Consider the following 12729-nt stretch of genomic DNA (forward strand, 5'->3'; position numbering starts at 1 on the left):
TGTTAGACTGTTCGCTTTCTGCTGTACTGCAGTGTGGTATGCCCTGACCTGGAGGCCCCAGGCTAGCCTGATCTCATCAGATCTCGGAAGCTAAGCAGGATCGGCTGTGGGGAGACCACCCATGAAGTCTCCAGAGTTGCCACTGAGACGCAGGCAATGGCAAGCCACCTCTGAACCATCTCTTGCCTTGAAAACCCTACGGAGTCGCCATAAACCAGCTGTGCTTTGATGGCACTTTCCACCACCAGTGTGGTGTAAAGATTACAGTGGAGACCTGGGGTCTGGGAGGCCCAGTTTCAGATCCCTGTTCCGCCACGGAAGCTCGCTGAGTGATCACGGGCCAGTCATTTTCTCTCAGCCTAACCTACCTCGCAGGGTGGTTGTCGGGAGGGTAAACTGGAAGAAAGCCACATGCACCGCCCTGAGCTCCCTGGAAGTAGGACGGGATCAAAATATACAATTAGAAGCGAAATTAGACATCCCCCTCCCTGCCAGTGTTCAGCTATGGGCTCGCCTACGATCACCTCTGGCACACTCAGCTCTTCTTAAAACAGATCACTTATGTGAGAATTGGAGAGCTTCCCTGAGGCAAACGCAACCCCCTACAGAAGCTCCTTAAAACTTACCCCATTTGTGACCTCCTTTGAAATGCTGGCCCCGTCCCATTTGCCTAATCCCCAAACCCATTTGCTGCCTTGGAGTTAATTTGGCTTGCAGAGGACCCTAATGAGCCACTGGCATGTGCTTGCTCAATTTGCATGTGAGATTAAAGCAACATGCGTGCATGCAAAGTCACCAGAGGGAGGGTGCGCATCTCATTAGCTTGACAATGTGAGCCTTTCCTTTGCTGAGAGATCCGCCTTCACAAGCTCACAACCTGCACACGGAGGAAGGAGAAGTGGATTAAAAAAAAAAAAAAAGCAAGGACACTGGAAGAGACGACAAAACTAAATGTTGTTGAGCTGATCGCGTGGCCCGAGTAGAACTCCGCAGCAAAAAGGCACTGCTCTGCCTTGGGTGTTTGCAATCTCTCCAAAGGATCTCTTAACAACAGCTGCCAGCAGGTAAGATATTGCTTCATCCTGGAGGAGACCGGGAGAGGGCCAAAAGGAAGGCAGGAAAGAAGAAAAACTGGTTTCCTCTCTGCCTCACTGGGATGAGATCATGGATCAGTAATATTCCCAGCAAACTGGCTTTGTTACATGGCCGCTTGAGAAGAGAGAAGCATTTCTTACATTCGTGTTACTGAGAAAACACTGGAAAGACGAATGAATACACACGTACCTTTTATTTAATTTAGTTGTTTACTTCCCTGACCTAGATGCCAGATAGTAGCCTGATCTCACCAGATCTTGGAAACTAAGCAGGGTTGGCCACGGTTAGTACTTGGATGGGGAGACCGCCAAGGAAGCTCGGGGGTTGCTATGCAGAAGCAGGCAATGGCAAACCACCTCTGTTCATCTCTTGCCTTGAAAACCCTTCAGGCCCACCATTTATTTACATCTTGAAGAGTTCACCTACCGTGATCTAGATAGCCCGGGCTAGCCAGAGCTTGTCAGATCCCAAAAGCTAAGCAGGGTTGGCCCTGGCTAGTCTTTGGGTGGGAGACCACCAAGGAATGCAGAGAGAGGCCATGGCAAACCACCTCTGAACACCTCTTGCCTGGAAAACCCCACGGTGACTTGATGGCACTTTCCACCACCGGGGATGTTTTGCACTTTTACCTGTCCAGTTCTGCTGAATGCTGTGCACACCTGTGCAACTCCAGGTGTCTGACTTTCAGTTGAGCTGCTGCTAAAGCCAACTAGAAGTGGTTGGCCTCTTCAACTCTGGGGGCTCCTTACGAGGTAGAGGTGCAGCTCAGGGCTACTGCAACGGTTGTTGTTGTTGTTCAGTCGCACAGTCGAGTCCGACTCTTCGCGACCCCATGGACCAGATCACGCCAGGCCTTCCGGTCTTCCGCCGTCCTCTGAAGTTTGTTCAACTTCATGTTCATTGCATCTATGACTCTGTCTAACCATCTCATCCTTTGCCGTCCCCGTCTTCTTTGACCTTCGATCTTTCCCAGCATCAGGGTCTTCTCCAGGGAGTGCTCCCTTCTCATTTGGTGGCCAAAGTATTTGAGCTTCAGTTTCATTATCTGGCCTTCCAGGGAACAGTCAGGGTTGATTTCTTTGAGGATTGACTGATTTGATCTTCTTGCAGTCCAAGGGACTCTCAAGAGTCTTCTTCAGCACCATAGTTCAAAAGAATCTATTCTTAGGCGCTCGGCCTTCCTTATAGTACAAATCTCATAAATTTATTTATTTATTGGATTCATACCCTGCCCTCACTGCCAAAGCAGGCTCAGGGTGGTTTATATAAGAAGATTTATAGTACAAACCTCATAAATGTATTAATTTATTTATTGGATTTATACCCTGCAGGCTCAGGGTGGTTTATATAAGAAGATTAGTTTAGATTTATACCCTGCCCTTCACTTGGGAGTTTCAGAGCAGCTTACAATCATCTTCCCTTCCTCTCCCCACAACAGACACCCTGTGAGGTAGGTGGGGCTGAGAGAGTTCTTTCCAGAGCTGTCCTTGAGAGAACAGCTCTAGCAGAACTATGGCTTGCCCAAGGTCATCCAGCAGCTGCAGGTGGAGGAGTGGGGAGTCAAACCCGATCCTCCCAGATTAGAGTCCGTGCACTTAACCACTGCACCAAACATTAAAACAGTTTTAAAACACATAAGATCTAAAGTGCAATGCACACATACATTCCTGGGCGACGGCAATCATAATCCAATGTTTTCGTAGCAGGAGTCAGTTAATACAGACTTGGATGATGCAACAATCCCAGGGAGGCTGCAAGTTATTTCAGGATGTTAAATCTGGTCAAATGCCTGGTGGGAGAGCTCGTCTTCCAGGCCCTATGGAACTGAAGAAAGTTGAGCAGGGCCCTAGTGCCCTCAGGTAGTTGCCAGGTGGCCTGGAGAAACATGTCCTGTCCATTTAAGGTGTAGAAATACCCTGACCTGGCTAGCCTGGGCTAGACCTATCTCATTAGATCATGGAAGTTAAGAAGGGGCCAGCCCCAGTTAGTAGTTGGATGGGAGACTGCCAAGGAATACCAGGATCGTGACTCAGAGGCAGGCAATGGGAATCCACCTCTGGATATCTCCTGCCTTGAAAACCCTACCGGTCACCATAAACCAGCTGCAACTTGACAGCACTGTCTGCCACCATCGTCTGCCTTTCTCTCTGAGACTAAAGACAGGTTACACCATCACACCTAGAAGCCATACTAATACATGCATGCCTTTTTTTTTTTGGACAAAACCTGGAAACCACTTATGGATTGCAGTTCTCTCACACCCTTTCCAGATTATGTTACAGCTACCACGACGGCTAAAAAACCGAGCTGCAAACAAATCAGCATTCCCAAAATTATAACAAATATCTGGCCAAACTGGTTTAAAAACACCCCAAGAACAAATTGTTGGGCCATTTTTTGCATGCTGCCTTGTCAGATTTGTTTTCTTGGCCCACATTCAATAAGGAATTTAGCCAAGCGAGTTAGGAATAAATTAGCAGCAATGGGTTGTCTTGTGACAGAAGTCTATCAGCCAGCTTTCCCTTCCAGGTTTTATCCAGACATTCAGCCAACGCACCTGCAAATCGGACTGCTTGGGGACGATCCAGAGCCAAGTGGGGGCAATGTTTTGGGGCAGGAGATTTAGGCCCACCTGTGCTTCAAGTAATCCACTTTCATAACATGCTTATTATGCAAGATAAAGTCTTGGGCTTCGACTGCCGGTGACCTGATTCTGAGTCTTAGAATCATTGCATGAAAGTCAACAACAAGAGGAAAAAACAAAGAACTGTAGTTAAGTTTTCTGGAGAAGGAAGTCGTAACCCTAGAAATTCAGATGAGAAGCATCAGGGTTACAGTCAAACATTTGGACTATGACCGGAAAAAAACCCTTTCGTAACAAGTGGTATATTTTCCTTATTGCAGTTAAACTTAGCCAAAAGGCCAAGAAACGAAGTGGCTTCCACACTGTAAGTGTAGGCACAGTTAATAAGAGCAGGTAGTGGATTAGATCCAGTGGTAATTTCCACAGATGGAGGGAATATCCATCAGCCCAGTAGGATTTCTCATCTCCTTATTCTTCTGTAGCCCAAAATGCTCAGGGGGTGGGTGGGGCTGAAGCAGCAAGGGAGGGGAAGCTCTAGCAAGGGGGGGGAAGCTCTAGCAGTCTGTAGCAGGAGGGCAGAATTGGTGAAAAGAGACACCCCCCCTTTCCATCAATGGAATTCTACAGTAAAAGTAGAAAAAGAGCAAGAGTCCAGTAGCACCTTAAAGACTAACAACATTTGTGGCAGGGTATGAGCTTTCATGAGTCACTCTTCACTTCTTCAGATACAGCTAGAATGTGAGTCCATCTGTCCTTGTATCTTGGAGAGTGGAGGGCTTTCAGATGCTGAATGACATTAGCAGGCAAATGACAATAGCAGGTGTGACTGGATTAGGTGTGATATGCAGAGGGTTAGTAGGCATGGAGAAATCAGCATTGGTAATGCGACAGGAAACTTAGGTCTCAATTCAGTCCAGGAGGATGCATTATCTTGAGCTTCATTATCAGCTGCAATTCAGCAGAAAATTCAGTAAAAGGAATATTGTCAACCTGAAATCTAATCAGTCTAAATGATTTCAGCATGTTTTCTTGGAAGCAAATCCTGCTGTATTCAAGAGAGCTTGCTCTTAAGTAAATTTTCATATGATTGCAGCATCACCCATTATAAAGTCTTTATATGGATTTCAGCATTCTGGTATGGAACTCTCCCAGTATTTGGGACCACCGGGATTATAGTTTCGTTTACCAAAATAGCATGTGATGTGGTAACATTAGGTTTATTGACTTCCAGGTGAGGCTTGGTGTTCACCTCGGATGACTTTTGTTGTTGTTCAGTCGCACAGTCGAGTCCGACTCTTCGTGACCCCATGGACCAGATCACGCCAGGCCTTTCGATCTTCCACCATCCTCTGAAGTTTGCTCAACTTCATGTTCGTTGCATCTATGACACTGTCTAACCATCTCATCCTTTGCCATCCCCGTCTTCTTTGACCTTCAATATTTCCCAACATCAGGGTCTTCTCCAGTGAGTGCTCCCTTCTCATTTGGGCTAGATTTTAGTCAGAAAAGCTGCTCTTTGATGCGAAGTCTCTAGAACTTTTCAAGAAATAAACATTGGTGTCTTATTCACATACAGTGACTATCCATCGCTCGTTGCTATGAGAACAAAACCAGAGAATCTCCAGATTTACGTGTCCCCCCCCCCTTTCCCTTGAATGTGGGTAGGAAATGAAACACTTCTGCAACTATCTGGAATTCGTTGTTTTGTTTGAATATTTTTATAAATGAGCTTGATGAGGGCGTGGAGGGGCTGCACACTAAGTTTGCAGATGACACTAAATTGGGAGGAGCAGCGACCACACCAGAAGATAAAGATACAATTCAACAAGTGGGCGGATGTGAACAAGATGCAATTTAACAAGGTAGGGTATACCACAGAATCTAGGAGAAATGCAATGTGGTCTGCAATGGGGCTAGATTTTAGTCAGAAAAGCTGCTCTACATACTGGATACATTTCTGAGTAGCAGTGTGTGCGAACAAGATCTTGGGGTACAGTGGACCGTAAGTTAAACATGAGCACCCAATGTGATGCAGCAACAAAACATGTTAATGCGATCTTGGGGTCTTTCAACAGAGGCATAACATCCAAATTGCAAGATGTCATAGTCTTGCTGTACGTTGCATTGGTCAGGCCACACCTGGAGTATTGTGTGCAGTTCTGGAGGCTTCACTTCAAAAAGGATGTGGACAGAGTGGAGTGGGTGCAGAGAGCGATGAAGATGATCGGGGCCTGGAGACCAAGCCCTACGAGGAAAGGCTGAGGAAGTTGGGAATGCTTAGTCTCGAAAGAGGAAGTAGGGGGGGGGCATGATTGCTCTCTTTAAGTATTTGAAGGAGGGCAGGGAGCTGTTCCTGTTAGCAGCAGAGGAGAGGACTCCCAATTAAGGGTTGGGAAGGTATTAGCTGGATATTAGGAAAAAGCTTTTTGATAGAGTTGTGCAACAGTGAGATCAGCTGCTTAGGGAGGTGGTGAACTCCCCCCCCCCACTGGCAGTCTTTAAGCAGCAGCTGGATAAACACTTGTCAGGGATACTATGCTGATCCTGCATTGAGCAGGGGGTTGGACTAAATGGCCTGTATGGCCCCTTCCAACTCTGTGATCTATGATTCCATGAACCATAGATTATGGTTTGTTCTTTGCTCTCTAAATCAGGATTCTAAATTGTGGACCAATCCTTCCTCAAAGGGCAAAGAACAAACCATAGTTTGCAATTTGGATGAAACAGCAAACTATGGTTTGCTTTGACGGCTGGATCATTTAATTTCCTAGCTACTTGCAATGAGGGGAGGGAGCTCTTGAACCTCAGAATGCCCCCCCCCAGCTCTTTCCAGTCCTAACAAACCACAGTTTGTTACTGCATGTGACTCATGCCAGGCTAAGGGGGACACACTAGTAATCATCCTCAAATACATAAACAGCCATTTCTTTATGCTGATAGTAGAATTAGTGTGGAATGGTTTGCGATCTTTTGTGGCAGTTCCAAGTCTGAATTGGATCATCCCTGTGTGAGTCAAGGTTAAAGGGCAAGCAGATCCTCAGGGTTTTCTATATTAAAATTCAAGGCGAGATAACAAAGTATGTGGGCGGGAAGGGTGGAAGAACTATTAAGATCATGCAATGACATAAGCTAACAATGATGTTATCAAGGGAAAAAAATTTGGTCTGCAATTTTGTTGGGGATCATAAGTCACGACAACGGTAAAATCCTGACAACCAATTTGCAATTCAATGAGCCCTAGTATCATGCATCCTAAAAATAACTGATCACATGTTCTTCTTCAGAAGCGAGCGAAAATTCTTGAATAACTCAAAAAGTCAGTTTTGCTTCAATTGTTTCCATGTCACCTTTCTTATGTTCCCATGGAGTGATCTTCATTTGTCTTGCTATTTACAATTAAGAAGAAGAGGAGATTGGATTTATACCCCGCCCTTCACTACCCAAAGGTGTCTCAGAGCAGCTTACAAACTCCTTTCCCTTCCCCTCCCCACAACAGACATCCTGTGAGGTGGGTGGGGCTGAGAGAGCTCTTGACAGAGACTGCTGTTTTTCAAGAACAGCTCTTATCAGAACTACAGCTTGCCCAAGGCCATCCAGCCAGGTGCAAGTGGAGGAGTGGGGAATCAAACCCGGTTCTCCCAGATTAGAGTTTGCGCACTTAACCACTACACCAAACTGGCTCCTTGTCAAACATACGCTTTTACATTTGTTAGTTAAAGACTGGTCCTGAGATTGCACTATCAGGCATAATAGCAATAATTCACGACTGGATCGTCCTGTGTGGGTGAGATAATTCAGACGGAGGCTGATTGCTAAGGTGTAACAGTAACATAATAGCCAACAGAATAAAGTTTGAGTCCAGTGGCACCTTTAAGACCAACAAAGTCTAATTCTGTGTATAAGCTTTCAGGTGCATGCACGCTTCTACCCAGAATTAAACTCTGATGGCTTTTAAGGGCCCCCTGGGACACAAAAAACTTTGTTCTGTTACTTCAGACCAACGTGGCTACCCACCTGAATCTATAACAGCCAGCAAGATTCAGGGCTTTCCCCCCCTGGCGGAACGTGTTGGAACAGAGTTCCAGAACCTCTTCGACAAAATTCTTTTAAAAATGTTTAAAAGTCCATGAGTTTTCAGTATACCGATTGAAAAGGTCATCTCATACTTGAGAGTACTGGCACCCTCTTTTTATTTTTAAAGCCCTGTGTATCATCTGCTTGCGGGCTGGTGAAGGCTAAAGGTTCTTACCTTTAAGGCATGGGGCCAGGGTACCTGAAGGGCCGCCTCCTCCCAAACTATCCAGCCCGCCAATTAAGGTCTACCTCCCAAGCCCTGCTTTCTGTGCCCGCCCCTTCAGAGGTGAGGGGGGGGGTGACTGGGGGCAGCAATTTTTCTATGGTAGCACCCTGCCTTTGGAACAAAAAACTTTATAAATAAAACACCCTCCCCCTTGAGGCTTGCCTGGCGCCCATTTTTACTGTATTTTAGGTGCCAGGCCGCAACATACCTTTTGCCCAGTCTTTTAATTAAGGGTTTATCATCCCAGCTTTTTCTTCTCATGGGGCTGGGGTCTGTTTTATGGATAGTTTTATGCTATCTATGTCCCCTGGCTTGTTTATTTAACTTATTTAATTCATTTATACTCTGTCTTTCTCCTCAATGGGGAAAAACAGAAACAACAGAAGACAGAGGAGAAGGAGGAAGAGGAGATTGGATTTCTCCCTCCCTCCGCCCTTCACTCACAGTCTCAGAGCGGCTTATAAACTCCTCCCCCTCCCCACAACAGACACCCTTTGAGGTAGATGGGGCTGAGAGAGCTCTTTCCAGAGCTGTTCTTGAGAGAACAACTCTGACAGAACTATGGCTTGCCCCAGATCACCCAGCAGCTGCAAGTGGAGGAGTGGGGAATCAAACCCGGTTCTCCCAGATTAGGGTCCGCGCACTTAACCACTACACCAAATGGACTCTTTCTTCTGTCAAATATCCCACAAGTTGCATAGCTGCACACAGCTCCCCCATAAAAAAGAGCTCTGGATCATCCCATTGAAGAGGCCCAATACCACTCCCTGAATGTGGGGCAGTGTGGCATGGCAGTTAGAGGTCAGAGAGACACAGGTTGGCCATGAATTTTACCGGGTGACCTGGAACTCGCCATCGCAGCCCAACCTACCTCACAGGGTTGCTGTGAGGATAACATGAAGGATGTGTGTGTCAAACTATATACGTTTTTTTCTTAGTCGAAAGGTGGGATTAAAATGTTATAATAAAAGCAGCTGGCCTAGACTGATCCTTGACTCCTTTGAAGGCTCAAACAGTTATTCTTCATTCCTGTAGCAATTCTTGTGAGCTAAGCAGTATGCAAGTTATTTACAGAATAACCATGAGGAGTTATTGTTATTCCCTTTTAAAAGATGGGGATCGAAGACTTTTGGAGACTGGATAGGAGCTACTTGCTTGTGTCAGTGAGGGAGGATTTCATTTATTTATTTTTTACTTCATTTCTACCATGTCTTTGTTCCCAGTAGGGACACAAAGCGGCTTACACCATTCTCATCTCCTCCCCTCCATTTTATTATCCTCCCAACAGCCCTGTGAGGTAGGTTCGGCTGCGTGTGTGTGACTGGCCTGAGGTCCTCCAGCAAGCTTCCATGGCAAAGTGGAGAATTCGAACCTGGGTCTCCCAGATCCTATTTCAATACTCCAACCACCACACTGGATTCACATAATCATCTTTTACATGGTAGTATTAAAGGTGAAAGGTAAAGGTTTCCCATGCTTGAAGGCCAGTCGAAACTGACTCTAGGGTTGCGGTGCTCATCTACGTTTCCAAGCCGAAGAGCCAACGGTGTCTGAAGACCTCTCGATGGTCATGTGGCCAGCATGACTAAACGTCGAGGCACACGGAACGCTGTTACCTTCTCACCGAAGCAGTACCTATTTATATCGTTGCAATTTCTTGCTTTCGAACTGCTAGGTTGGCAGGAGCTGGGGCCAGAGATGGGAGCTCACTCCATCACACGGCACTAGGGTCTCGAACTGCCGAACTACACACCTTTTGGTCTGCAGCTCAGCATCTTAACCTCTGAGTCACCACAGCCCCTTTTCATGGTAGTATTATAGACAATTTTTTAAAAAATACATTGTTTACATGTCTCAAAATCTTGACTTTACTGGGAAGGGGACACAGCTCAAAATTCGAATTCATTATTTGCAGACAGAAGGTCCCAGGTTCTAAACCCTGATTTCTCCAGTGGTGAAAGCCTGAATAAGCCCTGAGCCCTTGATGATCCATGACCAGTCTTAGTCTGCAATCACACACACTAAACAATCAACTTTCAATCCACATTCAATGTACTTTCCACTGAAAGTGGATTTTTTAGTGTGTGTGTGATCGCAGCCTTACTCAGAACCGTGTCTGACTCAGAGCGAGGCAGTGCCCTGAGCTGATTTCAGTTCTGAACACACTCCAGGATGTGGAGAGCCACAATGACACATCGGAGCATTTGCAAGACCAGTAGCTATTACAGAAGATCACAACTCATGCGTGCTTCATTCCACAATCACCACATTAAAAACAGTTGTGTGAATCAGCCTGGTTGTCCAGCTCCGCTGAGGTCAAGTGGTATCCCTGAAAGGTTCGATATGGGCCAAACCCCACATTCAGTCCTTGAGGTCTCTACTGACAGGACGGGAAACAGATCTCTGGAGGTCTCTCAGAACCACTGTTGGACAGAATTGTCCTAGACAGAACAATTTGAGGGGTTAGATGAAGATGGGTAGCTGTGTTAGTCTGTCTGTAGCAGTAGAAGAATAGAAGAGGTTGTATATCCCGCCCTTCACTACCCAAAGGTGTCTCAGAGCGGCTTACAAACTCCTTTCCCTTCCCCTCCCCACAACATATACCCTGTGAGGTAGGTGGGGCTCAGAGAGATCCTGACAGAAACTGCTCTTTTTCAAGGGCAGCTCTGACAGAACTATGGCTTGCCCAAGGTCATCCAGCCAGGTGCAAGTGGAGGAGTGGGGGAATCAAACCCGGTTCTCCCAGATTAGAGTCCGGACACTTAACCACTACACCAAACTGGCTCTCTAGAAAAGAGTGAGAGTCCAGTAGCACCTTAAAAAACTAACAAAATTTGTGGTAGGGTATGCACTTTCATGAGTCACTGCTCATGTGAGCATCTGAAGAATCTGAGGGGGTGAGACTCAGTGATAGAGCATCTGGTTGGCAGGCAGAAGGTCCCAGTTTCAGTCCTCACTCAGCACGTCCAGTTAAAAGGATCAGGTAGTAGGTGATGTGACAGACCTCTGCCTGAGATCCCTGAGAGTTGCTGCCACTCTGAGTAGACAATACTGACCTTGATGGACCAAGGGTCTGATTCAGTATAAGGCAACTTCCTGTGTTCAAGTATTTGAGCCAGGCCATTACATCCTTTAAAGGCCTTCACGGCCTAGGAGCCACATATCTACAGGACTTTCTCTTCCCATACGTCCTCATACATCAGTTACAGTCCTCGGGCTGCCATCTTGTTTAGGTCAGCCCACCTGGCAGCCACTGGAGCCTGTTCCCTCACAGATCTTCCAGCTCATGGAATGGGCTCCTTGAGGAGGTGAGAGGGACAATGTCTGCCCTACAGGCTACTCTGTTTGTAAAGGTAAAGGTAAAGGTTCCCTTGCTCGAAAGCCAGTCGAGTCCGACTCTAGGGTTGCGGTGCTCATCTCCGTTTCAAAGCCGATGAGCCAGCGCTGTCTGAAGACGTTTCCGTGGTCATGTGGCCAGCATGACTAAACACCAAGGCGCACGGAACGTTGTTACCTTCCCACCAAAGTGGTCCCTATTTATCTACTTGCAATTTCTTGCTTTCGAACTGCTAGGTTGGCAGGAGCTGGAACTAGAGACGGGAGCTCACTCCGTCATGCGGCACCCGGGTCTTGAACTGCTGAACTACCGACCTTCCACAGCCTGCAGTTCAGCGTCTTAACCACTTGAGCCACCGCAGCTCTGTTTGACAGGGTGTAAATTGTAGTGGGGGGGGGGAGATTATGTGACTTATGTGAGGTTTTTAATTGTATTTTTTAATTTGAATTTGTAAGCTGCCTAGAGCAATAGGGAACACAGAGTATAAATATCTTAACAAAATAAAATAAATATATTTATAGGAGTCGTAGACAGAGCGCCAGCAGCTTGAATAGCTCAGACTAACCCCAGTTTGTTAGAGTTCAGTATCTAAGCGAAGTTGGCCACAGTTAGTACTTGAAGGGGAGAAAAAGAAGAAGAGAGATTGGATTTATACCCCCACCCTTCACTTGGAGTCTCAGAGCGGCTTACAAACTCCTTTCCCTTCCCTTCCCCTCCCCTCCCCACAACAGACACCCTGTTAGGGTGGTGGGGCTGAGAGAGCTCTGACAGAAACTGCTCTTTCAAGAACAGCTCTGGCAAACTATGGCTTGCCCAAGGTCATCCAGCAGCTGCAAGTGGAGGAGTGGGGAATCAAACCTGGTTCTCCCAGATTAAAGTCCACAGACTTAACCACTACACCAAACTGGAAGCCCAGGGTTGCTACACAGAGGCAGGCAATAGCAAGCCACCTCTGAATGTCTCTTATGTTGAAAACCCTGTGAGGGGCTGCCATAAATTGGTCGCAACTTAATGGCACTTAACTATTATTATTAATAATACTTTTCAAAGGATATTATAGCTTTGGATAAAGTGCAGAAAAGGGCAACTCGAATGATAAAAAGGTTGGAACACTTTCCCTATGATGAAAGGTTAAAGCGCTTAGGGCTCTTTAGCTTGGAGAAACAACGACTGAGGGATGACATGATCGAGGTTTATAAGATTATGCATGGGAAAGAGCAGGTAGGGAATAGGTACTTTTCTCCCTTTCTCACAAATATAAGAACTCGTGGGCACTCCATGAAATTACTGAGCGGTCGGGTTAGAACGGATAAAAGGAAGTACTTCTTCACCCAAAGAGTGATTAACACATGGAATTCACGGCCACAGGAAGTGGTGGCGGCAACAAGCATGGACGGCTTCAAAAGGGAATTA

At 46.4% G+C, this 12729-nt stretch overlaps 1 protein-coding gene across 1 annotated transcript in view; it reads right to left on the reverse strand.

The window, feature by feature from the left end:
• The window catches only part of SPO11 (SPO11 meiotic protein covalently bound to DSB), a 113753-nt gene that overhangs the window by 100255 nt on the left and 769 nt on the right, over positions 1–12729 (reverse strand). The gene's annotated exons all lie outside the window — the stretch shown is intronic.

Source organism: Gekko japonicus, unplaced genomic scaffold, assembly GCF_001447785.1.
Source record: "Gekko japonicus isolate JY-2015 unplaced genomic scaffold, Gekko_japonicus_V1.1 scaffold1296, whole genome shotgun sequence".
NCBI classification, from domain to species: domain Eukaryota; kingdom Metazoa; phylum Chordata; class Lepidosauria; order Squamata; family Gekkonidae; genus Gekko; species Gekko japonicus.